At 39.9% G+C, this 27185-nt stretch overlaps 1 long non-coding RNA gene across 13 annotated transcripts in view; it reads right to left on the bottom strand.

Annotated features, from left to right (window-relative positions):
* Positions 1–12704, bottom strand: part of LOC129061021 (uncharacterized) — a 162344-nt gene extending 149640 nt beyond the window's left edge. For 11 of the 13 annotated variants that reach the window (XR_008527969.2, XR_010141150.1, XR_010141153.1 and 8 more), the window contains exon 1: positions 12471–12681. This is a non-coding gene — a long non-coding RNA (uncharacterized LOC129061021). Of the gene's footprint in view, positions 1–10007; positions 10167–12470 lie in introns of all 13 variants that reach the window. The other 2 variants (XR_008527970.2, XR_010141152.1) reach the window with 2 other exon arrangements.
* Positions 12705–27185: the final 14481 nt, after the last annotated feature.

Here is a 27185-nt window from a genome sequence, read left to right as displayed (position 1 = left end):
CCCAAAATGATCTTTAATGTAAACTGTGAACTTTTGGTGATATTGACCAGTGAAAGTCAACAAAAGTTTATTGACAGTAACAAATATACCACTTTGGACCAGGATATTGGTAGTGGGGAGGCTATGTATGTGTGGCAGTGAAGGGTATACGGGAATTCTCTGTCCTTGCTGTCTGATTTTGCTCTGAACCTAAATCTGCTTTTAAAAAATATCTTTATAAACATTTCTTCAGGGAAACATAAAATGATATATTCAGAAACTCAGTCTACATAAAGAAACCATCAAGAAAAGATAAATAATATGTAGAGGTAAAAGTAAATTCTCTTATGAGACTTCCTGTCAAACAATTTTGTATCAGCCCATTACTTGTTCCCTTTTGCATTTAAAAACCTGCTTGTAACAAAGGTGACAGAGCACTCCCCAAGGCCACTTGGAAGTGTGTCCCAGGCAGCTGTCCTCACTTTGGTTCAAGTATACTCTTCATATTACATTTTATGCTTAGGCTTCTTTCTTTTAAGCTGACAAAAACAACATATTGCATGATTATATTATATGAATATGTGTAATTAATGACAGCAGTTTTATAAGGAAGAGAAGAATTGGGAAAACTCTGATAGATATCAGCACTACCTATGAAGCATTTTAGTATTAAGTGTACTTTGTTATAAATGTACATTGCAAACTCTAGTGCAATCACACAAGACATTTTTTAAAGAATTATAATATTGTGAACGGGGTGAGTAATTCTAACCCTGAGGATCTAAAATCAATTTCCATGGCTTAAAAGCCAAAGGGATGGCAGAATTTGGCCACAGCTCAGGATGCCAAGAGCTTTTACTTTTAGATGCCATAGTAGCTGGGCTCCCACTGGGTTCTTGTTACAGAGCAAATGAATGACACAGCAGCCTCTGCTTCCCTTTTTAAAATTATGTTTGGCTTTAAAACTCTTAATGACAAGAAATAACCTCCTACAGCAAAATTGTGGGCTTGGTTGCCAGTTGGGTGAGGGCTTCTGTAGCTGGAGTGGGAGTGTGAGCTAGGCGCAGGATACCGCTGCTGGGGCTGGAGAGCGAACCCTGCCTAGACCGGAGTGTGAGCGGGATGTGCATTTTCCACCTGCTGGACTGGGCTGTGCTCACTGAGGACAGCTCCACCTTCTCCACTGGCAGGGCTTCAGTGCAGCTACCACAACCCCTCACACAAGTACTCTGTCTGGCTGAGGACTGCACCATCCCCAGCCCCCATGACCAGTGCCGATTCTCATCATTGAGGGCCTCAGCACAAGCCTGCCCAGCCCAGCCTTGCCCCCCACCCTCCCCAGACAGAGCACACAGCCCAGGTTCCTGGGGATTGCCCAAGCCGCCAACTTGGGCACCTGATCACTCTTCCCAGGGGCCTGAGGTTGTTGCTTCTAAACTCCCAATCGCTACCAACACAGCTGGCACCTACCCGCCAGCACCACCTGCGAACTTGCAGAGTGGACCACTCAGCACCACCACCATCAGTGCACACTGCTGCAGATCCAGAGAATCATCTCACCACTGCTGCAGACATTGCCCATGCCACACTGACTTTTGAGGAACTGAGAACTTGCCCCCCTGCTCAGTCTACTGCTGCCACTGCCAGAATCCAAGCAAGCCACCGTGAAGCCCAAGAATCAGCCTGCTGGTAGCTATCAACACAGGTACCAGAATACACTGCCCTGGGACACAAAGATAGGCACACCCAGCCCACCACTGCCACCACTGGCCTGCAGACTGGCCCACTGGCATCACAGTCCCCAGCACAGCTTTACCACAGCCTTCACTAAAACTGCCACACAGCCCACTGAGGAAATCACAGGTACCACTAACACTGTTTACAGCCAAAGAAATCAGAGACTACCCTACTGCATGTACCCAGAATCAAAGGGAAGTATGCCACCCAACTAACACTGAGATACATCTCCAGGAAAGAGTCTTATCAGATGTGCAAAGGTCAACACAGGAAACAGGAAACAGGAAACAAGGAAATATGACACCTCCAAAGAAACACAATAATTTTCTAGCAATAAACCTTAATAAAAAAGAAATCTTCAGAATCCTAGCTAAAGAATTCAAAATATTGATTTTAAAGAAGCCCAATGAGGTTCAAGAGAATTCTGAAAAACAACACAAAGAAATCAGAATAATAATTCAAGATATTAATAGGAAACTTACCAAAAAGATTTTTTAAAAGAACCAAATAGAAATTCTACAGCTACAGAATTCATTGAAGGAAATACAAAATACATTTGAGTCCTTCAACAATAGACTAGAAATGCATCAAAGTTAAGGAATTAACTGTGGAAACTATTTTAAAATGATCATAGTTGAGATACTTTCCAACTTTTTATATTTAGTTAGTTAACCTACATATTTTTTATTCTTTTAATTTGAAATGACTTTTAAGTAACTTCTAAACTGGACAAAATTATATGTTCTTAACAAATGCACATTTTTTATGCTTTTATAACTTTTCTTACCAAAAATATATCTTGCTATTTTTATACTCTGTATACAGAATTGTTTCTTTTATATCTAGTAGTTTTAATTACGTATATTAACTACAATTTTAACTCTTAGTAACCCTAATTGCTTGTGAAAACCCTAGGAAGTAATTTTGAATTATTTTACAAAACTATTTGAAGAGAAAACCACTTTATAATTTTTTGAAAGCTATGCTTCTCACTTTTTTGTTTAACAGATCTAAATATATGTAGCTGTTCTATATCATGTGAAAATAAGATAACATATGTTAACCTGTATTTATGTTTAATAATTAATGTTTCAGTGTTTTAACTTATTTAGAAATGACTCAGCCATTTTATGATTATCTATTACTTAATTTAACATAAGATGACTTTAAGATTTTGAATTACTGAAAATAATTTTGAAACTATGACTACAGGTACCCTTCCTGTCTTCCCCAGTCATCCTGGATACCAAATAGCCATGTCTATGCCCAAGGATACCTACAAAGGAAGAACTCAAAACAGAACTCCATGGAGTTTCAGAATCTAAGAGAAAACTTACCCACAATTCTCAGTTGCTTCGAGAGAACAATGGACACCCTGAGCCCAGTGGGTACCATGCCTGGTCACTCAATGCTCCTGGGGGTTGCTAGATGCCCCACTGCAGGTCCCACTTCTGATACCATCTGTTGGGGAACGATTTGCAAATTGAGCAGCCACCAGAATCAGAATAGGTTCAGAGAGACTCTGTGCTGCCACATGCTTGGAGGGGATTTATGACTAGAGAAAGGAAAGTGATGTACAGAAAGCAGAAGTGAGGTACAAAAAAAACTGGATTTGTTACAGCTCAGTGTTTGCCTTATTTGAACCTGGTTGGAACAGTTGGCCACCTTTCATTGGCTGAAACTAGCTGATTGGTACAAAAGTAGTTTACAGACTGTTTCCATATCTAGTTAAGTTACAGTTCACTATATACAGAGTAATGTTAAGGCTGAACTTAAAATCCATGAGGACACAGCTTTAGGCTAAACTTAATTTAACAAGCCTATAAAGTGTTTGCACCAGAAAACAAAGCATATTTTGAGTAGCATTAGGGTAAACAAATGCCTGCAAATTTTACAGTATCTTACAGGAGGAGGTAGGGTACTTACCAGCAGCCCCAGTAGAAGGGGGAATTTGGTGATGTAATTCCCTGGCACTTCTAGCCTAAGAAGCTGAGCTCCCAGAGGATCCCACAAAAGCCCTTGGAAAGAAGGGCTTTTTCAGAAATACAGAACACACCCCCCAGAATGATAGGATGATAGGGTTTGAGAAATACAGGAATCCATTGCCCAGCTTGATATTGATGTGGGAACACTCTGTGCCCACATGCAAAGCAAGAGAGTGAGTGATTCTGGAAACAGCACTCAGTCAACGACAGACGGACAGTGGCGGATGAATACCCAGCTTCTCATCTGCTCAGCGGCAAAACAGTGAGACATGTTCTACAGTGCCTTGCTTGGGTAGGTGCATCACACATCCTCACCCTAATGTGTCATGACAAGGACTGAAGTGAAAGCTACACAATTTAAATGATTGGTGAGCAAGAACTATTCAAGGGCATAACACAAAAATTGTTTTGCCTGTTGTAACTGTACACATGATTTAAAAGACTTAAGTTTTCAGGACAAACATTATAGAGGACTTTCATTTCTTCCTAGATATACTTTTCAGCCATAAACTTTAAATAAACAAACTACTTGTTCAAGGAACCTAAAACCATTGGCAAAATGCATTACATTTGTGTTTTTTATATTTAATATATTTTCTTTATTAGTTTATATAAGATATACTACTTCCACTTTCTACTTATAATTACATATCTTGTTAGAGCAACAGTTAAAAAAAGTGTAGTAGATACAAGTAGTCTCCCCAAGCACCTAATCATCATCCAATATATCTACCTGTTTTTTCTGTCTCCTGAAAGATTATATTTTTCTCCCTCTTTGCCGCTGCTCAAGGTATCCCAGTGACATGCACAAAGTATATCTCTAGTGCTTATGAATATCTTAAAAGCCTCTGTAAGCTGAGCTGTGCAAACCCCAAAGCTTTTTGTTGGTATAAAGTTAATATGAGTTTGAATGAGGATCTTTGGCCTCCTTTGCGATATATTTAGCCATGTTACAATAGTGATTGTAGGCCGGGCACGGTGGCTCACGCCTGTAATCCCAGCATTTTGGGAGGCCTAGGCGGGCAGATCACTTGAGGTCAGGAGTTCCAGACCACCCTGGCCAACATGGTGAAACCCCGTCTCTACTAAAAATACAAAAAATTAGCCAGGTGTGGTGGCGGGCAGCCATAACCCCAGCTACTCAGGAGGCTGAGGCAGGAGAATCGCTTGAACTCGCGAGGCAGAGGTTGCAGTGAGCCAAGATTGTGCTACTGCACTACAGCTCAGGTGACAGAGCCAGACTTCGTCTCAAAAAAAAGTGAGTGTAGTGTCAAAGTGCTAATACAAAAAAAGAGTAATTTAGCTCGTTTTCCCCTCATTTTTCCAGTGTCTTTTCAAATAATAGTAATTTGTATGGCCAGCTTCCTTAGAAGACAAAGCCTGAGCAAAACTTCATAAGCCAAGATGTTTGAGAGGAGCTCAATCCCAGTGAAGCAAGAGTGAAGGGAAAATGCAGAAAGGCCGGAAAGGAAGGAGGGCGAACCCAGAGTGCATGACTGGAGGACGGGACACATTTTGGTGACAAGTTGACTGTATCTTCAAACCGTCTATCTGAGGCATGATGCAAGAGGTATCTACGGCGGGTCCCCACTGCTTCCAGCTCCCATTGGTCGAGCTCTCATAGCGGGGCGGTAACGCCTCCCTTCCTCCAGTGCCAATCAGATCCTTCAGAGCCTCCAGTCTTTGCAGCCCTAGGGAAGCTTCCGCACAAGGCAGGAGTCCTGCAGAGCGACTAGCAGGGCACATAAGGGACGGCGCACGCAGGTTAGAGCGGCTGCCATGAGAAGCCAGTGACAGCGCACGACTAGTAAGTCTCTGGCCAAAAAGCGAGACTAGCACCCCAGCCCCGTATGGTGAACCTACAGACTCCAGCACGGTGCTTAGCATAGGCCTATCTCTTGTATTCAATGGCACATTTACAATCCTTGTGAAGTTCATCTGTTAGGCACAGTGTATTGGCTCCACTCGGCGTGACCCACTACAGATGTTCGAACTTTTACGTGTTTTGAGACTAGGAAGAAATATGTTAATTTATAATTTAATTAAAATCAATAACTCATTCTTGAAAATTAATCTGAAGAAGTTCTATGAATTGGGAGAGGAGAGGAAATCTAAATAATTGACCATAAGGAATTAGCTGAGTCAATGATGATGCATCAAGTTAAGGGACTCTTTCCTCATTTTAAAAGGGCGACTAGTTTAAAATATTGCCATATGCTTTTGACATAATGTTAAATTTAAAAAGCGGAAGATGCGGCACCTTCCAATTGTGATTCAAAATTGCATTGGTCAGGAGAGTCAAAGTCACACCACAGTAAGGAAAAATATGGTTACATAAACGGATACAACACACACTGGGGCCTTTGCGGGTGTATGGTGGGAGGAAGGAGAGGATCAGGAAAAATAACTAATGGGTACTAGGTTTAATACCTGAGTGATAAAATAATCTGTACAACAAATCCCCATGACACAATTTTACCTATCTAGCAAACCTGCACGTGTACCCCTGAACTTAAAATTAAAAAAAAAAACAACCAAAAAAATCCCAGCAGCTTAGGACAACAAGCTTTTGTTTATTGCACACACACATGCCAAGTAACCATATGATATGATAGCTATGTTCAATGGCTTCACTACAGTAACCATTGTACTATCTACAGGAATCCCATAACCTCATGTTGTAAACTTCAAATGTACACAATAACATTTATTTTTAAAAAGAAAAAGGAAGTCTGCTGCGTGTTCGGGAGGTTCTCCCAGACGCCGTCCACACACATTGCCCATGATTCTTCCTGTTGGGTTGGAATCAGGTGGTGAATGGCACTGCTCCCTTAACCACCATGCTATCCAGTCACTAGAATTTCTGCCTATTCCTGCAAACACATGACTGTCCACAATCAGATAGTATCAGACATGTCAAGGTCAACCATCAGCCAAACCAGCATTTAGAGGATAAGCAAAAGAACAGGGGACCCTGCCCTGGAAGAGACTCACAGTTGTGCTGAGGGATGGAGGGAGTTTCTGCTCAAGCAGCACAAGTACAATGGACACCATAAGTCAGCCTGTCCTTGTCTGCTTGGACCCAGTGTGCTTACTGAGACATGCCTGGAGTGCCTGTTCCTGTGCATAGCACATCACCCTGACAGCACAACTACAATATTTGGACTCTGTGTCATAGTTCATCTTGTGCTGTCAGTGCTAATATTACTCATGAGAGTCCAAGAAGGTTGAGTCCAAGACAATTGATAATAATCGCCCAGCTCAGTACAGCACAAACACTTAGTGGAAATGGGCACTTAACTGAAAATCTCTTACTCCAGCGAGAGAGGTCATATTTTCCATTTATTTTACAACACTTCTTCAGATCCTATGTGAAGATCTGTTTTCCTAGAAAAGATCATTTATTCCAGTCATTTAGAACTAAAATTCAAAATCTGTGCACCCTTCGTTATTTAATATAGATAACAGAAAAAAAGTCTGAAAAAAAAATTGCAGGATATCTTCATGTGAAGTTCTTTGGTTCTCTGTGGAGCCAGGGATCCTGAATAGTTGCTTCTTGAGGTGTTTATCTAACCTGGGATGCTATGATAGGGGCCATAAAATCAATATGCTGAGTTGAAAAAGATTATATCTCAGCAGCTGGTAAAGAAAGCAAACCTAAAATATTTTAGGTAAGCATTTATTGTGCACTAAATAAGTGTGCTGCCTTAGCAAATGGAATTACCCAGACTACAAAAATGCAACAAACTTGGAAAAATCTTTAAATATACAGAATATTTAATATATCATTTAATGTGAAAAAAATGAAGAAAGTCTTTCCTTAAAGGAAATATCAAATTTCTCTAATCACATTCTTGTTTAACAACAAGACTGTAGTTAAAAAAATTCAAAGGAATAGCACTAAATCCAAACTATAAAAGAATATTAATATATAAATTAAGTGGCACATATCATGCCATACAGTTTTTTAAAATGACATATAGTGTTTTTAGGCTGGGCACAGTGGCTCGCACCTGTAATCCCAGCACTTTGGGAGGCTGGGGCAGGTAGATCACATGAGGTCAGGAGTTTGAGACCAGCCTGGGCAACATAGCAAGACCTTGTCTCTATTTTTAAAATCCAAAAATATTAGCCAGGCATGGTGGTGCCTGCCTGTGGTCCCAGTTACTCAGGAGGCTGAGGTGGGAGGATCACTTGAGCCCAGGAGATGAAGGCTGCAGTGAGTTATGACAGTGCCATTGCACTTCATCTTGGGCAACAGAGTGAGACCCTGTCTCCAGTAAATAAATAAATAAATAACATATAGTATTTTTACATTTCTTTATATTCATAGCTAAAATATTCAAGCAATTATTTTTATGTGTGTGTTGTGTTCTAAAAGTCACAATGTATTTTTCCTGAAAAACAATGGTGTTTTTGAGGTCAGACTATCTTCCAAAAGTTCATTTAACTCAAAATATTATAGAAAGATAATACATTTGCAAACAAAGTTAAAGTAGACTAAACAAAAGTTAAGTAATAAAGCAGATTGTCAGATTAACATACAAGAAACAGTAGCCTTCAATACAAAAAATAATCAGACGATATAATGTAGGAGAGAGCCCCATTTCCAGCAAGAAAATAAAATATAAAATACTTAAGAATGAGCTTAACAAGAAATTTGCAAAACCTCTATAAGGAAAACTTTAAAATACTCCTGAAGAAGACTTGAATAAACACAAAGACATCCTTTGCTCTTTGGGATAGGATGATTCAACCCATCATTAGTATATCAGTTCTTCCTCAGTTGATTTAGAAACTTAACATGATCAAAAATAAATAAATGACAGGCATTTTTATGGAGCTAGACCAGTCAATACTAAAATCAATAGGAAAAAATAAAATGTTAGAATAGCTATGACAACATTGAAAAATAAAAACTACAAGGAAGTGAAATCCTACTAGATACGAAAATAGACTTTGAAGCCTCTATAACTAAAGCAATGTGGTGCTGGCACCTGAATAGACTGATAGGCCAGTGGAATCGAATACAGAGTCCAGGAATTGATCAAAGAAAAAAATGGAAATGTAATATATGATGATGATGGTGTCTTACATTACTGGGGCAAAAAATTCAAAATAAGCCATTTGAGGACATGGGCAGTAGTTCACATCTATAATTTCAGCACTTTGGGAGCCTTAAGCAGGAGGAACCTTTGAGCCCAGGAGTTCAAGACCAGCCTGGGCAATATAACAAGACCTTCCCCTGCCAACAGCCTTCCCCATCTCTACAAAAAGCAAACAAACAAACAAATTAGTTGGGCATGGTGGTATACAACTGTAGTCCTAACAGTTCAGGAGGCTGAGGTAGGAGGATCAGTTGAGCCCCCAGAGTTCAAGGCTACAGTGAGCTATGATTATGTTACTGCACACCAGCCTGGGTGACAGAGAGAGAGCCTGACTCTAAAACAAGCAAAAACAAAGACATTTGAAAAAAAGATAAAATTGGATCCTTAACTTGCACCATACAAAATAAGAAATTCCAACTGACTTGAGAAATAAGTATTAAAAATGAAACCATGCAAGTACTAGAACACATGGAAGCGTTCTTTCATAACCCACCAGGGATAAGGAAAGGCTCTATTCATTTATCAAATCTAGATGTGATAAAAGATAATAACAATATATTTAATTACATGCATATGTGGTTTTTATATCTTATATGTATTCTATGTTATGTATAATTGTGTTAAAAAAATAAATTATATTTAAATATATATTTTGCATTTCAGAAATATGTGATGGCAAACTGGGAGAAAATATTTGCAGCATGTATGTAGTAGGTGAAAAGCACTGTCTTTTGGTCTTAGGAACCCAGTTAAGGGATCTACTTAAGATTTAAGAAGCAAGAAATGGAATACCAGGCAAAAACAATAAAGTTACACCAAGGTCTATATGGGATTGACAAGAAGACATTTTATCTGAGCCCTAGTCATTGTCCTGCACATTCTGAACCGGGTAGGAACTCGAGTCTACATTTGGAAGGAACTGCAAGTGAGTGCCACGTGATCCAGTTGCAAAAATTAGAGACATCAGCAATTCCATGAAGATGTCACCACCCTAAGTGTCCGTAGAATCCCTGTTATAATAGTAGGATATTGACCTGTGAGTTGGATAAAATTTGTTCGTGACCTTATGATAAATGCTGCTGATTAAACCCCAGAGTTCTACTTGCCTTAATAACTGCCCTCTGGTTTTCATTCAATCCCCCTCCTCCTCCTACAAGTGCACTGTGCCCTGTATCACTCAGTTCAGGCAAATACTCACCCATCTGCCTTTCTGCCTTTCCCAGGCCCAGCCATGTATGGTTATTTAGGTTGTGCAATCATAAATGAGCTTAAAAAAGTCTTTACTACAGATAAGTGGTACTGATAGATACTTTTCCAGCCTCTCATACAGTCCTGGTTGCCTGTATCAAACAGTTCTCTGTAAGAAGACACAAGCAAATCTCCTGGAGCTTAGTTTGCTTCCTACAAAAAGATTTCTGTTATTTAATCCTAAGAAAAATCCTAAGTACTGAACTTATTTGATCATCAAATTGAAGATGTAATCTATTTACAGGGGTAACATTATTATCTATACTACTAAGAAGAAAAATAGCTATGAATTCAACAATAACATTTCCTTACTATTTTGAAACTTTAATTATAGTAATTGAAATGTATCATTTAAGTTTAATTAGACATAGATTTTTATCATAGAGTACTTTTATGCATACATTAAAAGAAAAACATAAGTGAAATAAGTTGGTTAAAGTGTTTCAAAGACTTCTTTGTATTTCCTACCCAACTATTCAGAATCCTATTTCAACACAAAGTTATCAATGTCCGTGCTTTTCCACATACTGTGCCATTAACAGTATCAGTGATGTAGCACTTAAAACAATTCACAAAAATAGACTCATAGCCATAGGTTACTAGAGGATAAAAGTTGCTTCAATATAGCAAACCTGCACAAGTACCCCTGAAACTAAAATAAAAGAAAAATCTAAATGTTTACCATCACTTTGGCTATCTAAGAATGTATATAAATAAAGTTATCATTTCTTTAAAAAAAAAAGCTGTTTCAATTTTGCTTTCTAGGTTCTCTTCTACTAGATTCCCCCTGAATGTACAATTAACCTTCCTTTCTTATTCTTGGACACATTGACACATAATACTTTCCCATTTACTTTTAAATCCTATAAACCATTTCTATTGATGGGACAACTCTGCCCATTTTGAAAACATTAGGATTAGGCCATTAGTTTTTTGTTTGTTTGTTTGTTTGTTTGTTTTTGAGACGGCGTTTTACTGTTGTTGCCCAGGCTGGAGTGCAATGGCACAATCTCGGCTCACTGCAACCTCGGCCTCCTAGGTTTAAGCGATTTTCCTGCCTCAGCTTCCCTAGTACCTGGGATTACAGGTGCCCACCACCATGCCCAGCTAAATTTTTATATTTTTTAGTAGAGACGGGGTTTCACTATGTTGGCCAGGCTGGTCTTGAACTCCTGACCTCAGGCTATCCACCAGCCTCAGCCTCCCAAAGTGCTGAGATTACAGGCGTGAGCCATCACACCCAGTCTAGGCCATTAGTTTTTAATAAAATGCCCCCTGGGTTAGTTTTAGCCCATGTCAAGAAGAACATGAAAGTTACCTATTTGAAGAAGGTTTAAAAGGTAAATACCCTCACTGTTTTGCCATTGGCATCAAGATAACAATTTTTTAAAAATGGCTACAGTCTTTCTGAGTTTGTAGCAGTGGTTCACTTGGAGTCTCACACTGGTTTTTCTGGTCCTAAGAGTGGTGGTTTCCACACCCCACTCCCAGATGCTCCATGTTAGAACAGGTCTTCCCACTCTGCTGAAATAATGATAGTGTGTCTGCACTGAATGACAAGAATCCCTGTGGGACCTAGTGCCCATCTGACAGGTGTTCCCAGATCCCTAACCCCATATCTCTGCTGCTTATATTTCCCATCTAATTCTGGAAATTTACATGTGAGGAAGAGTAACTTTTGCTCTGGTCTATTGGAGATTTCTTATGAAGAACAGGTCACTTTCTTTTTCAAAATTGTGTGATATCCCCATGGGCTTCAGTTAAATGAAAAGAATTTATGTAGTCATAATTGCTATCATAGTTTCTAATATACTGTTTTATAAAAAGGTATGATTTACAAGTAAAAAGCCATATTAAGTCTCCAATAACAGTTTCCTAAGATTTCAAATGTCTGCATTCTTATAAACATTAAACTGAACACCTCATCATTTTCTCCCTGACATAATCTAACTTATCTCCCTTTAGACCACAGAAACTATCCTTTTCTCATTTTCCAAAGGTCTCTATGTTGTGAAACAAGATCATTTATCTGGATCTTTCTCTGCTTTCTCTGCCTTCTGGTCATTTTTAACACCATTAACAGCAACTGCTTCTGCAGAACCACTTTAACTCCTGCTTTCAAGTTTGTCACAAACCCCTCAGTTTCCTTAAATTTTCAGTGGAAGAGAATTTCCAATTCAGCACTCTGCTGATAACAAACACTGTGTCCTCAGCCGCCTGCATCTAACCCTGAGTGTCTTCATCTAAAGCAGTACAGTATAGTTGGACTCTGCTTGGAAACATATAGCTCAGCAGAGAAAGGACAAGGCATGGGACCAGGCAGGACAGGATTCAAGCTCCACAGTATTAGCTTTCTACTGCTGTGTAACAAATCACCACAACTTAATAGCTTAAAATAGCACATATTGGTTACCTCACAGTTCCTGTGGATTTAAAGTCCAGACATGGCCTTAGCTGGGTCTTCTGTAAGCTGCAATCCAGGTGCCAGCCAGGATTGAATTCTCTCTCACCTGGAGGCTTGACTGGGGAAGGATCTAGTTTTAAGCTCACTCAAGTTAACAGAGTTCATTTCCTTGTAGCTGTAGGATTCATGGCAGCTTGTTCTTCAAAGCCTGTGAGCACACCAAGATTCTAGACTGAGTCAGCTGGTAATATGGAGTCTTCTATGACATCACATAACATCCTATTACCTTTGTCATATTCTATTGGTTAGATGCAAGTCACAGGTCCTACCCACACTAAAGAGGAGGGGACAATAAGAGTATAATGCCAGAAACAGGGATCATGTAGTATCACCTTAGGTTCAATATGTCACCATCACTCTCCTTACATTCTCTTAGATTCTCAATTTTCTCATCAGTATTATCAGGATATGACAGAATGATGGTCAGACATCTTCCATGAGTTCAGGCAGCACCAGTTCTAATGAGCACTATTATGGTAAGTTTTACTTGTCAACTTGATTAGGCTAAAACCTCAGTTATTCAATCTGGATCCCCATCTGGATGTTCTGTAAAGGCAATTAATAGATATGATGAAAGTTCATAATAAGTTGCCTTCCTGTAAGTGAGCTTGACTTAGAAAACCTGGGTAGCCTGATTCATTGTGTTAAAAGGCCTTAAGAGTAGTGCTGAGGGTTTCAGATAGAGAAGAAATTCTTCCTGTGGACAACAGGCTCAACTCATGCCCAGCAGTTCCAGTCTGCCTTTCCCAGTAGCTTTCCCTACAGATTTTAGAGGACATTGGTAATATGGTTTGGCTGTGTCCCCATCCAAATCTCATGTTGAATTGTAGTTCCAATAATCCCCACATGTCATGGGAGGGACCAGGTGAAGATAATTGAATTATGGGGGAGGCTTTCCCCATTCTGTTCTCGTGATAGTGAGTTCTCACAAGAGCAGATGGTTTTATAAGGGGCCTCCCCCTTTGCTCGGCTCTCATTCTTCTCTCTCCTGCCACCTTGTGAAGAAGATGTGTTTGCTTCCCCTTCTGCCATGATTGTAAGTTTCCTGAACCCTCCCCAGCCCTGGGGAACTGTGAGTCAATTAAATCACTTGCATTGATAAATTAGCCAACCTTGGGTATGTCCTTATAGCAGACAGAATGGACTAATACAATTGGCTTGCCCAGCCAGCCCCCACAATCATATAAGCCAATTACTGGTAATAAATATGTTAATACAAATCTCCCACCATGTATATTTCTCCAGAGAACCCTAACTGATACAGATTTTGATACTGGAAGGGGTTCTAGAGCCATATGAGTGAGTTTTCTGCTTTGGTTCTGGGGTTTCTGAAATTGATTCCCTAATATGATTAGATTTAAAGACACCTATGGATCTATTCCAGTGGTAAAAAGGGCATTGGTAGTTCATGTCACAGTGTAACAATAGAGATATACAAAATATAGCCACTGGATACTCTTAATCAAATACCTGTGAAAGGTGAGATTTGGGTTACGGCATATTTTCTACCTTAGAACATTTTAGTAAAACCAAAGAGTACAATATGTTTGGCTGGTTATTCTTAATTGTACTAAAGAGAGTGGAGAAAGAATAATATAAGCTCAGAGTTTCAAATTCTCAGTTCAGTCTCTACATAAATAATCTGAAAGCTTCTTTGTCTGCCTTGAAAGAAACCTTTATCATCTGTAGCCCAGGGGCAAGAATTTCTGAAAACCAAATTCAGAGTCTAACCCTGTGAGTGGCTAAATTAAAATGCAAATTAGATTCTCAACATTGCAGGGTGTCTTTTGTTAAGCAGAGAGCTTTGACTGGGAAGGGAGGGGACCCTGAAAGTTTGAAGGGGGACATATGGGTAGATCACAATGAAGCTGAGTCTTCTTTGTCAGTAGAAGCAGCCTTTCTACACCCCGCCTGAGGAGGTTAGCCTGAAGAAACTGTAATGGCTTTCCCTGAGGTGACTGCCTTGAAAGATACTGCTGATTCTCCTTAGGGCCCACTGCCAGTACTACTCTTTGCTTCTAGACCTATAATTAGACTCAACCTCAGCAGGCCCCCAAGGGTGAGGTAGAAAGTGTAAGCTGTGAGAAGGTGTGCCATATGAGAAAAGAACTGCACGATGTTTCCAATTTATACAGACAGAAACCCGGGGAATTCATGTGGGAATGCATTGTAAGAATGTAAGATTGTAGTGGAAGAAATATAAAGTTGAATCTAGCCAAATTTCTTGATATGAACCACTAATCAAATATTTGGGTTAGCTTGAGTGGTTAGAAAAGGCTTGGTTTGGTTGGTGGGTTCGCAGAAACATGAACCTGAAGGTGGCCTATGCCAAATAATGCTGAATGTTAGAACTGCCTTGTAACACTGTATAATAAGATATCCAAAGGGTTAAGAAAAGTGGAATGTTCGAAAGATCATGTAAGAAAGATCTCCTCAACTAACCTGGTAGGGTCTATAAGACACAGTTTTCACCACAACTTTGAGAAATAGATTTTTGAAGGATGTCCCAGCCTCCTTGAAGAGCTCTCTCATCTCTCTTCAGGTCAGAAAGTACAGTGGGAACTGACATCATCAAAATGGGATCGCAGGCTGGCGCAGTGGTTCACACATGTAATATCAGCACTTTAGGAGGCCAGGTGGGCAGATCACTTGAGGTCAGGAGTTTGAGACCAGCTTGGCCAACATGGTGAAACCCCGTCTCTACTATAAATACAAAAATTAGCTGGGCGTGGTGGCAGGTGCCTATAATCCCCGCTCCTCGGGAGGCTGATGAAGGAGAATCGCTTGAACTCGGGAGGCGGAGGTTGCAGTGAGCCGAGATAGCACCACTTCACTCCAGCCTGGGCAACAGAGCAAGACTCCATCCCCCTGCCACAAAAAAAAAAATAAAGGGATCTCTAAGTGAATTGGGTATAACAGTATCTCAGGGTGGCAGAGGCCAAGTGGTGGCTCTTCATTGCCTCAGACAAGGTGGGTGTGGCTACTGTAAAGGACAGCAGAGCCAACGTAGTAGTAAAAAAATCTGATTCACCAAAACCCATGGGGTTTTCTAGTTTATCCTGATGTCCCTAGAAAAGGAATAGGGCTAGGCACAGTGGCTCACGCCTGTAATCCAAGCACCCTGGGAGGCAGAGGTGGGTGGATCACTTGAGGTCATGAGTTCGAGACCAGTCTGGCCAACATGGCGAAACCCCATCTCTACTAAAAATACAAAAATTAGCCAGGCATAGTGGTGGGCACCTGTAATCCCAGCTACTTGGGAGGCTGAGGCAAGAGAATAGCTTGAATCTGGAAGGTGACAGTTGCAGTGAGCCAAGATAGCACCACTGCACTACAGCCTGCACCACAGAGTAAGACTTCATCTCACAAAAAAAAAAAAAGAAAAGAAAAGAAAAGAAAAGAAAAGGAATAGATGGGCAGTCTACTAAATTAGTACTTGATTTATATTAGCAGAAGAGAGCTGTATCTAGTGAACAGAAGTCTAGCAGGAATCACCAAAACAGACAGACTGAACTCCTCAACCAGTTTCCCAACTTGAGCTAGTTTATAGACCCAGAACTCCTTGAATGAAAGGGAGGCTGGGTCCTTTTGAGGAGAATGCCTGGTACACAGTTAAAACTTTATGTTGTTAATCTTTCTCTCTCAGCCTTCCACAGAGGAACTCGTGGCCTGTTATCAAGGTGACTGTGCAATGAGGAAAAGAAAATGATGAAACTTTTGGAGAGTTACTGACTGAACACTAGCTGTGAATTGATACTAATTTCTGGAGACAAAACATGAGTTTGTCCACCAGTCAGTGTCAGAGCTTATGGAGGTCAGAAGATCAATGGAGTTTTAGCTTAGATCCATCTTATAGTGACCCAGTGGGTTGCCAAACCCATCCTGCAGTTACTTCTCCAGTTCCAGAATAAATAATTGGAAAGAAATAGTCAACAACTGGCAGAATTCCCATATTGGTTTACTGACCTCTAAAGTGAGAGCTATTATAGTAAGAAAATACTAAGAGGAAGCCCATAGAACTGCCTCTACTTTGAAAAATAGCAAATTAAAGCCAATACCTTAATTCTGGATGGATTGCAAACATTAATACTATGATCAAGATGCAGAGGTAACGATTCCCACCACACCCTCACTCAACTTGCCTATTTGCCTGTGTGGAAAAGAGATGGATCTTGGAGAATAACAATAGATTATCCAGGAACAGAATCAAGTGAACTTAAATTGCAGTTACTGTTTCAGTTGTGACTTAATTGCTTGAGCAAATTAACACATCCCTTCGTACCTGGTGTGCAGCCATCGATCTGTCAAATGCTTTTTTCTTGATATCTGTTAATATAGACAAGCAGAAGCAGTTTGTCTAGCTGGCAAGGCCACCTATAAACCTGCACTATCCTGCCTCTAGGGTATATCAACTCTCCAAACTTATATTTAGTCCATATAAATTAATTCAGCTAAAATTTAGTCCACAGGGACTTTGATTGCCTTTCCCTTCTACAAGATATCACACTGGTCTATTACAGACAAGTCATTATGGCGATTGGACCTGCAAAGCAGGAAATAGCAACTACTGTAGACATGTTTGTAAGACAATTGCATGTCCAAGGATGAAAAATAAATCTAGAAAAATGCCATGGCCTTCTACCTCAGTGAAATTTCTAGGGGTCCAGTGGTGTAGAGCATGGCAAGATATCCCTTCTAAGGTGAAGGATAAGTTGTTTCATCTGACTTCTCCTACAACTGAAAAAGAAGCACAATGCTTATAAGGCCTCTTTAAATTTTGGAGACAACATATTCTTTATTTGGGTATGGTACTCCAGCATTTACTGAGTGACTTGAAAAACTGCTAGTTTTAACTGAGGTGTAGAAAAATAAAAGGCTCTGAAACAGGTCCAGTTTGCTGTGCAAACTGCTCTGCCGCTTGGATCACATGATTCAGTAGATGCAATGGCGTTTGATGTGTCAGCAGCAGAAAGGGACACTGTTTTAAGACTTTTGCACACTTATGGGTGAAATACAGTGGATGCCTTATATTTTGGAGCAAAGCCCTGAAATCCTCTGTGCATTACTGCTCTCCTTTTGAGAAACAGTTTTTGGCTTGCTACCAAGCCTTAAACTGAAAACTTAGCTATGGGCAACCAAGTAACCATATGACCAGAGCTTTCTATCACATATTGGATGTTGTCTGTTCTACAAGCCAAAGTTGAGCATGCACAAAAATATTCCATTATTGTATGTGGAAGTCCTATATATAAAATTGGGCTTAAGTAGGCCCTGGATGCATAAGTAAGTTTCATCAGGAAGTGAGCCAAATGCTCATGACACCAATTCTTGCTGCATTACGTACTCTGTATCCTAGTCTGCACATATGATCTTATAACCAGTTCCCTACAACTAGTTGACTGAGGAAGACAAAACTCGAGATTGGTTTAGAGATGGTTCTGCACAATATGCAGACACTACCCAAAAGTGGATGGCTGAAGCACTATAGCCCATTCTGGACATTCCTGAAGACAGTGGAGAAGGAAAACCATCCCAGTGGGCAGAAATTTGAGCAGTGTACCCAGTTGTTTATTTACTTAGAAGGAGAAATGGCCAAAGGTTTAAGACTATACTAATTCATAGGCTATAGCCAATGGGTTGGCTGAAAGATCAGAGGCTTGGAAAAAACATTGTTGGAAAATTGCTGAGGTATATGGATGGAGACCATCTAAGTGGGCACCAAATCTGAAGATATCTATGTCTTATGTGAAGGCTCACCACGGGTTGCTTCACTAGAGGAGGGTTTTATTAATCGAGTGAATAGAATGATCCATCCTGTCAATACCATCCATCCTGTCAATACCAGTCAGCCTCATTTCCCAGCCATTCTTGTCGTTACCCAATGGTGACAGTTATGCATGGGCTTATCCATGCATGGGCTCAGCACAATGTCTACTCACTAAGGCCAACCTTGCTACAGCCACTGTTGAGTGCCCAGTCTATCAGCAGGAGAGACCAACACTGAGTGCTTTATATGGACTCGTTCGTTAAGGTAATCATCCAGGTAACCTAGTGGCAACTTAATTACATTGGACCACTTCCACTTCCACCATGATATACAAGGTGGTTTTTTCTTAAAGAAATAGACACTTATTCTGGTATGGATTTGCCTTTCCTGAATGCAACGTTTCTGCCAAAACTATGAGCTTACAGAAAGACTTGTCCACCATCATATTCCCCGCCATTCTGAAGCAGCTAGCTTGATAGAATGATGAAATAACATGGTGAAGACTCAATTACAGTAATAGTTGGGTGGAAATAACTTGAAAAACTGGGGCAGAGACTGGGGCATCCTCCAGGATGCTGTATGTACTCTAAATTAGTGTTCAATATATGCTGCTATTACTACCATAGTTATAATTCAAATAACCAAAATTAAGGCAGGGAAATGGGAATGGTTCCACTTACTATTAGCCCTAGTGTTTTATCAGCAATTTTTAAAAACATCTCTGAGACCTTCAGTTTTGCTAGTCTAGAGATTCTAGTTTTTAAGGAATAAATGGTTCTACCAGAAGACAAAGCATGATCCCACTGAACTAGAAGTTGAGAATGCCACACAAACAGTTTGGATTACTCATGCCTCTGAAAGAACAATAGAAGAATGGGGTTACTATATTTATTACAGTTTGGCCATGATAACCAAGGAAAAAATGGGCTTCTAGTACACAATGAAGGTAATGAAGAATATCTCTAGAACACAAGAGATTCCTCGGGGAATCTCATAGTACTAGCATGTCTTGTAGTTAATGTCTATGGAAAAGTAACAAAAGTCAATTTAGTTAAGATTTCTAATGTCCCAAACCCTTTAGGAATGAAGGTAGAGTCACCCCCTCTGGCACAAAACCATGACCAGCTAAGATGCTTGTTGAGGGCAAAGGGAATATTGAATGGGTGTGGGAAAATATAGTATTATAGTGTAGTTATCAATATCAGCTAGGACCATATGATCAGTTGCAGATATGAAGACTATAATAGTTATGAGTATTTTCCTTATTTTTTGTGAATGTTTGTTTTGAACTAAATATTTGTTTAGTTGTTGTGAACTAAATATATTTACTTTCTTTCCTCTTATTCACTTGTTATCTAACATAAGACATATGAATGATAACTAACTTTATATTACAGAAGAGTGAGCATCCGCCGAGGACTTTGCATTGTCTTCTGGGGAAAGGGTGAGCATGTTTTTGTTGTATAGGGGATAGTTTTGCCATAGACGGGAGAAGTATGTTGGTGTTATTGTCTGTATTTGGAGATTATGTATAAACTAAGGACTTGTGTTTAAATGCCAAATTGACCCATAGTGAACTGTGATGGACAGTTTTTGTGTTAATCCCTAGTTATTCAATCAAACTTAATCTAGAGTGTTGCTGTCATTGAAGAATTTTGTAGATGTGATAAAAGTCCGTAGTCAGTTGACTTTATGCAAGCAAACTTGACTTAGAAAACCTGGGTAGATTGCTTCTCGGCCTTTTGGCTAAGATCAAGTGTAGAAAACCTGGGTGGGGCTGATTAAATGTGTTTGAAAGGCCTTCAGGGCAGAGTTGAGGCTTTCCAGAAGGAGAAGAAATTCTGCCAGTGGACAGCCATTCAATTCATGCCCAAGAGGTCCAGTTTGCCCTTCATGAGGGCTTGCCCTACAGACTTGAGACTTGTCCAACCAACCCCACAATTGTGTAAGCCAGTCATTTGCAATAAATCTGTTTATATATCTCCCACTGGTTCTTTTTCTCTGGCTGAACCCTAATTGATACAGGCACCATTCACCTTGTGAATGGAAATACTGCAAGCTGGAAAATGTACAAGATCTGGTCATACTTTACTAGCTGGTTGATTTAATTTTGTTCAGTATTAAAATGAACCAAATCTAAATATTTCAAATCCCCACATAAGGACATACCACTTAGGGACAACAACCAATATCTAAACATTTCCAAAGTTTTGTTTCCTAAATAGTTATTTTAACACCATGAATGTTTATTTGTGCAAGCATTATGCCCTCTAGTACCTCTTATTTTTGGTGATTTTTATTAAAAGAGTACAGTGAAAGATGATACTTATCTGTATTATTTTCAGTTAAATAATTGTTTGAATTATATTAAGAAAAATAGGTATGGTAGGGAAAATAGAATTGGGAAAAATAGAATTAGTAGGTTAATTTTTTTTTTTTAAGTTCTATGTATTTTACAAAATAACTGACTGGAAAATTTTCTACCAATTTCCCTTCCCTCCAGCATTTTGCAGGACAGTCTGTCTCATTCTATTTTCTATTTATTTTCTTCAGAGTAATTTCTCTTACACCTGTTTAACTTCTTGATATCCAAGCCTACACCTTCCATGCTAATTTTCTGTCTTAAGTAAGATAGCCTTCCATTGGGATTTAGTTCATCAAGCGATTCCCATTACCGAGCCAAGATTTTAACAACACGTTCATAAATATCTGAAGATAGTGTTGGTAAAGGTAAACCAGACCATTTTGAGTCTTGTAAATATGCTAAGAAGTACCAAGCCCTGTTAAGACATTTCCATTATAAAGGCTTCTCACTTCCCAATAAAATTACTCCCTCCCTTAGCCCAAAGACCCTCTGGAACAGCTGTGTTTGGTTCCTAAACTTAGAATGGTGGAGCTGAAGAAGGCTTTTCCTTCTCTATACTTTTTTACTGATCTTCTTGGATCTATTAATATAAATCTTTTCATAGCATCCTTTCTCTGAGGACTTTAATACTGACTTCTTATTTTGCAAAGCCATTGCAAACTTGCTTTCCTCATATGCCTGTTGGTTAGAGTTTCTGTGAGGATAAGTAGAGTGCACCTGGTGATGCTTTATTACTCTAATTCCCTTTAGATTTCATTTGGCATTGTTTTCTTTTAACATCACCCACACAAAGGGTGAGTGAGCCAAAAATAATGTACACTTCTCTTTTATGTCCTAAAACCGCACTTCCATATCGTCTTTAGTATTTCTTATTGAATAGTGGTATTTGACCACAGCTATTAAGCCTTACTTCTTTTTATTTTCAGTGGGGTATTAACTAATGATTAACCATTCCTATTTATTATTCAAAATGTTCACAGTAAGCACCACCTGCTTAGTTCCACAGCCCAATAAATCAGTACCTGAACCACTTTTTATCTTTGTCTTATCATTCTGTTTTACCCTTTTCAATATTTAAATGCTTATTATAACTTGGGAATACTTTGACAACATATAAGAAAGGTGCCCAAAAACACAGTGTTATCATAGAGAAGAGGAACCCAGGCCTCCACAGATCTTCAATTTTTGGAGTTGGAGATGGTCTGAAGAGAGCTAATTGGGCCTTAAAAGCTGGCCTTGCTGTAGACAAGTTCAAGTCCCTAGGTGTCCGAAGGGCCCCAGGATTCCCAGTTCCATTTCTAGAGTTTGTCAGCTTTAGGACTTCCAACCAAGTAGCTACCAGTAGACAGGGACCCAGGTGAACAGGTGTTATTGCTCTAAGGTTCTAGGTATCCAAGTCTGGTTGGAGCATAGGAACAGGATGAAGTGAGGGCCACTGAAGGGCTGAACAAGGAACTAAGACAGTAAATGAGTGCATGAGAGCTCAGGATGAGCCTCTAAATGAGACCGGCAAGGGGCCTGTGCAGATGCAACTTCTCTAAATGAGGATCATTGGGAGGATGGGGTAGGGGCTGAGATTGGGCCTACACAGTGAACGCTGGTGCACCCACTTATGTGACTGTTGCAGAGAGAACAAGCCCATGTTCTGGAAAGTACTACCCCTCGATCAGGCTTTAGATCTCAACTTAATTTGGAGGTAAGGATTTTGAGGGAGGAAGGAGAGAGGTATAAGGACAGGAAAATGGGATAAAAGAGATGGGTCTCAGGATTAGCTAAGAAATGGAGCCAGGCCTGAGATCATAACTGAAGACAAGTCAGAGAAACTGAGGAAGCAGAGGGAGGGGCAGCAAAGCAGAAGTGACAATGCTCATCTTTACATCTCACCTTCATCTTCGATTCCAGCTTCCTAAAAGGATCGCTAAGGGATTTAACATGTGATGTAAATTTAACCTCTTTGCTTACTTTTCTATCCCTGCCTTTTTGAATTCTTTGAAAGCATTCTTCTTTTTTTAGTCATGCTGCTGAACCCTGGAGAGTCTGGTCATTTGGTATCTCACACCCCACTGAGCATTGGCTCTCTGAAGATACCACATCAGGGCCTATGAGCAGGGCAGGGGAGGACAAAATATATAATATTGTTGTTCAAAGAGCTAAAATCAATTTACACCAATAAAATGTGTGCACGAATAACAGTACAGATCAGCTTGTAAAATTTGCCATGTCCAAATTTAACTGATGAATTTGGTTACATGTGTGCCACTAAGAGTCACACCACTATCTCAAGAAGAGTAGTCCCAGAGAATAGCAATCCTTCCCATCCAGACTGGACACGGAAAGGACATTGGTAATGCATGACAATCTTAGTACTCTGGGCTGTGGAAACAACCATATCCATTGTCAGGGTCACAACTGGTATAAAAGAAGGAAAATCTCATTAATCGAAATTACGATAGCTTTATTAGTTTTCTAGGGCTGCCACAACAAATTATCACAAACTAAGTGGCTTAAAATGACAGAAATCGACTCTCTCATAGTTCTGCAGGCCAAAACTCAAAAATCAGATGTCAGCAGGTTTGGTTCATTCTGGAAGCTCTAAGGGAGGATCTCCTCCACACTCTCCTAGCTTCTTCTGGTAGTTGTTGGTGAGCTTTTGAATAGCGTGACTTATAGACTCCTCACTCCAATCTCTGCCCCTGACTTCACATGGCCTCTCCTGTGTGTCTTTCTTTCTGCTCCTCTTCTTATAATGATACCTGCCATTGGATTTACGGTCCACCCTGAATCCAAGATAATCTCATCTTGAGATTCTTAACCTAATTACATCTTCAAAGATCCTATTTCCAAATAAGATCACATTCATAGATACAGCAGGTTAGGGCTTAGATATATCTTTCTGGGGACCACTACTCAACCCACTACAATAGCCAAGCCTGCTTACCTCCACCATATTTTTACCTCATAGTAGAGAGGAAAGAAACCTAAAGCTTTAGAACAGAGGGGATTTATTTTCTAAAATCTAAACATCTAGAGGGAAATTATTGTCGAACCCAAGAATATCGGGACCTTTGCAAGTAAATGTCGGCCACAGACAGCTACACTCTGGGAGCCTGCCAGATCTTAGCAGCATCTGTTACCTGTTTTAGAAAGCCCTGGAACATGTGATATGTGATTGCTGTTTAAGAGATGCTATTGAAGTGGGACTGGCTAGCATGAAAGATGAGGTTTTAATTGAAGGTGCCTACCTGACTGGTGAGTGTTTATTATGTGCATCCCCCACACTTGACGGGCCAGTGAAATAAGCATCAAAGATAACTTCGGGGTCTCTAAGAATTTACAAAGGGAATAATTGGGGGAGGGAGGATTAAGCTAAGGGGCAGAATGAAAAATGTGCTCAGTGGAGAAGGGAATTTGGGAGAGTGGACAGGAGGAAAGAGATTTTCAATGAAGGATGCCCTCAGAATGAAATGAGTAGAAGATATGTTAGACATTCATACACTGGGACAGTCAGACCTATGCACTGAGTGCTATTAGGTATACTTTGCAAAGACATCAAGAAGAAAGAAAGAGAAAGAAAGAAAGAAAGAAAGAAAGAAAGAAAGAAAGAGGGAAAGAAAGAAAGAAAGAAAGAGGGAAAGAAAGAAAGAAAGAGAGAAAGAGAAGAAAGAAAGAAAGAAGAGGGGAGAGGAGAGGAGAAGAGAAGAGAAGAGAAGAGAAGAGGGAAGGAGGGAAGAAGGGAAGGAAGGAAAAGTTAGTTCATTCTTCTTTTTATTTGAGACGGAGTTTGACTCTTGTCACCCAGGCTGGAGTGCAGTGGCACATCTCGGCTCACTGCAACCTCCTCCCCCCATATTCAGGCAATTCTCCTGCCTCAGCCTCGGAGTAGCTGGGATTACAGGCGCCCACTGCCACACCCAGCTAACTTTTTTTATGTTTAGTAGAGACTGGGTTTCGCCATGTTGGGCAGGCTGGTCTCGAACTCCTGACCTCAGGTGATCCACCCACCTCGGCCTCCCAAAGTGCTGGAATTACAGGCTTGAGCCACTGTGCCCGGCCAGTTCATTCTTCTCTGAGGGAAGGTGAGGTTTAAGACCAGAAATGAGACCAGAATTTATGACAGTTGCTATTCCCCCTCGTCATATATTTACTTATATTAAAGACAGCACTGGCGGTGCACAATGGCTCACGCCTGTAATCCTAGCACTTTGATGTTGCAGTGAGCCAAGATCGTGCCACTGCACCCCAGCCTGGGGGACAGAGTGAGACTCTGTCTCAAAAATTTAAAAACTAAAATAGAATAAAGAAAGCACTGAGGTGAACATTACCACTTGATGTGTTTTAGGTTGCTAAAGATTAACTATGGAAGGTGCAATGAAGAAAAATTCTAAGTAGCACTTTGTTCTGATTTCTGCCTCCCTGTAAGCTGGAGTTCTTCTTTACTGCAGCTCTGTGGCCATAGGCCCCCAGGGATTTAGAGAGAAGAGCATGACCCTCAAGACTCAGAGGTCATGGTAAAGGAACTGCTGAGGGACAAGAGTAAAAGAAAAGCTCCTCACTTGTTATCATATTGAGGAGGGATGATAAGTATGGATGGAGAATGTGCTAAAAAACGTGTTCTTGGCAGGCATGTACACACACACACAGGCACACACACACACACTTTTTTTCCTTCAGTTTAGAATTATGACCTTGCCATTAGGATAAAAAAAACAGACAGAGGTGTGTCCAAAAGCAAAAATATGGAGAGTTTTTTTCTTCCCTATCAGCAGCATCAGAAAGAGGGTGGAAGGCTGGGTGCAGTGGCTCACACCTGTAATTTCAAAATGTGGGAGGCCGAGGTGGGAGGATTGCTTGAGCCCAGGAGTTCAAAACCAGCCTGGGCAATATAGTGAGACTTTATCTGTACAACAAAATAAATAAAATTAGCCAGGCATGGTGGCCTGCTAATTTGGGAGGCTGAAGTGGGAGGATTGCTTGAGCTAGGGAGGTAGAGGTTGGAGTGAGCCAAAATCACACCGCTGCACTCCAGCCTGGGTAACAAAGTGAAACCCTGTCTCAAAAAAAAAAAAAAAAAAAAAAGGGAAAGAGGAAAAAATGTGTGCCCTCTTCTTAGCCCCAGGATCTTCTCCACCCCAGGACTTTTATCCCCACCTCTAAACCCTGAGAAGAGCCTTCATTTTCCTAGACAAAGAAGCATTCTATTTGTCTAGGTCTGGAAAGATCTTTAGACTAGAAGGTTTAAAAAAAAAGATGATGGATACTTTAAAGGGCAGCGTAAACAATAAAAACTATTAAAGGTCAATTGATCCAAGCTGTCTGGCAGGGAGAGCTTACAGCCTCTCCACAAAGGGTGAGCTGGGCTGCAGTTCACAAAATGCCGGGTCAGAGCAAGCTGGAGATGACTGACAGGGAGAACTCTCCTGGGTTCAGAGTGTCTCAACGCCAGGAATCTCATTAGGACATCTTCCCTCCACACTGTGACTTGACACTTCTTTATCAAATGATTCTTCAGGTAAAGATCCTGGAATTTGAAAATGATTGACTACACTGGGCAATAGATATAATTGGAAATTCAAGAATATTTCCTTTATTAATCCTCTCTTTTAGAGGAGTGCAGTCTTCTTAAGGATCTATATGCTTGGAGTGTCATGTCAGACAAAATGTAAAACAACTTAGTGATTGCTCTCTAGAAATGTATAAACTAATAAAATTGAATGAAGAAAAAATATACATACTTTTTAAAGGGAAAAAGATGCTTTTAATTTTTTTATTCAGTCTGGAAGTAATTTTCATATAAGGTAAGAAGTACATTTTATCTGCAGAGAAACTCTTTTCATCTGAATTGACCCATGTTAACCTCATTGGTTACAGGGGGGTCACAGGAATATGAAACCTCCCCATATGTTCTTTGGAATAGTTTCAACTTTAGTTTCATTTTTTTAAAAGTTGTTCTTCTTTGTACTTTTACTTCCATTTAATATTCTTCCTGCTGCTATTTCCAAGTAGTTAATTTAACTGGCAATAGATTAACTCACCTTGGCTAGCAATGGAACAATGAAAAATTTAACAGTGTTTATTTATTCCTGTATGTGTGTGTGTGTGTGTGTGTGTGGTTGTACATATGGCACACTGTACATATGGCACACTGGAATAAGTAAGGAAGCCGAACTAATTCAAGTGCAATTCATAAAATACATCCTTATAAGTGTGTCACAACCTGGATACTAAAATCCAGCAAGAATTTTGTTAATTCTACCTTGTTATAATTTATTTTTATTTGATTTTCAAGAGTTTTCTAATACTGTAGGAAGTCATCATTGCTATTCTTGTACTTATAATTTTTATTATTAAGTAATATGAAAAGAGAGGAAGGGAAGAGAAAGGAACTGGGACAGTAAGCACAAGAAAATGTGCATTGCCTATTTAGGCTAAAAGAATGCAGATTACTAATTATCATTCATTTGATTGTGAATTTTATATTTAAACTTTCCTCAAATGATTATTTGTATTGTGTGATATTATCAGGAAAATCTTT

The sequence above is a fragment of the Pongo abelii genome, chromosome 7 (genome assembly GCF_028885655.2).
Source record: "Pongo abelii isolate AG06213 chromosome 7, NHGRI_mPonAbe1-v2.0_pri, whole genome shotgun sequence".
Classification (NCBI taxonomy): Eukaryota; Metazoa; Chordata; class Mammalia; order Primates; family Hominidae; genus Pongo; species Pongo abelii.
The sequence above is the reverse complement of the archived record's forward strand: the minus strand, read 5'-3'. Positions and strand labels throughout refer to the sequence as shown.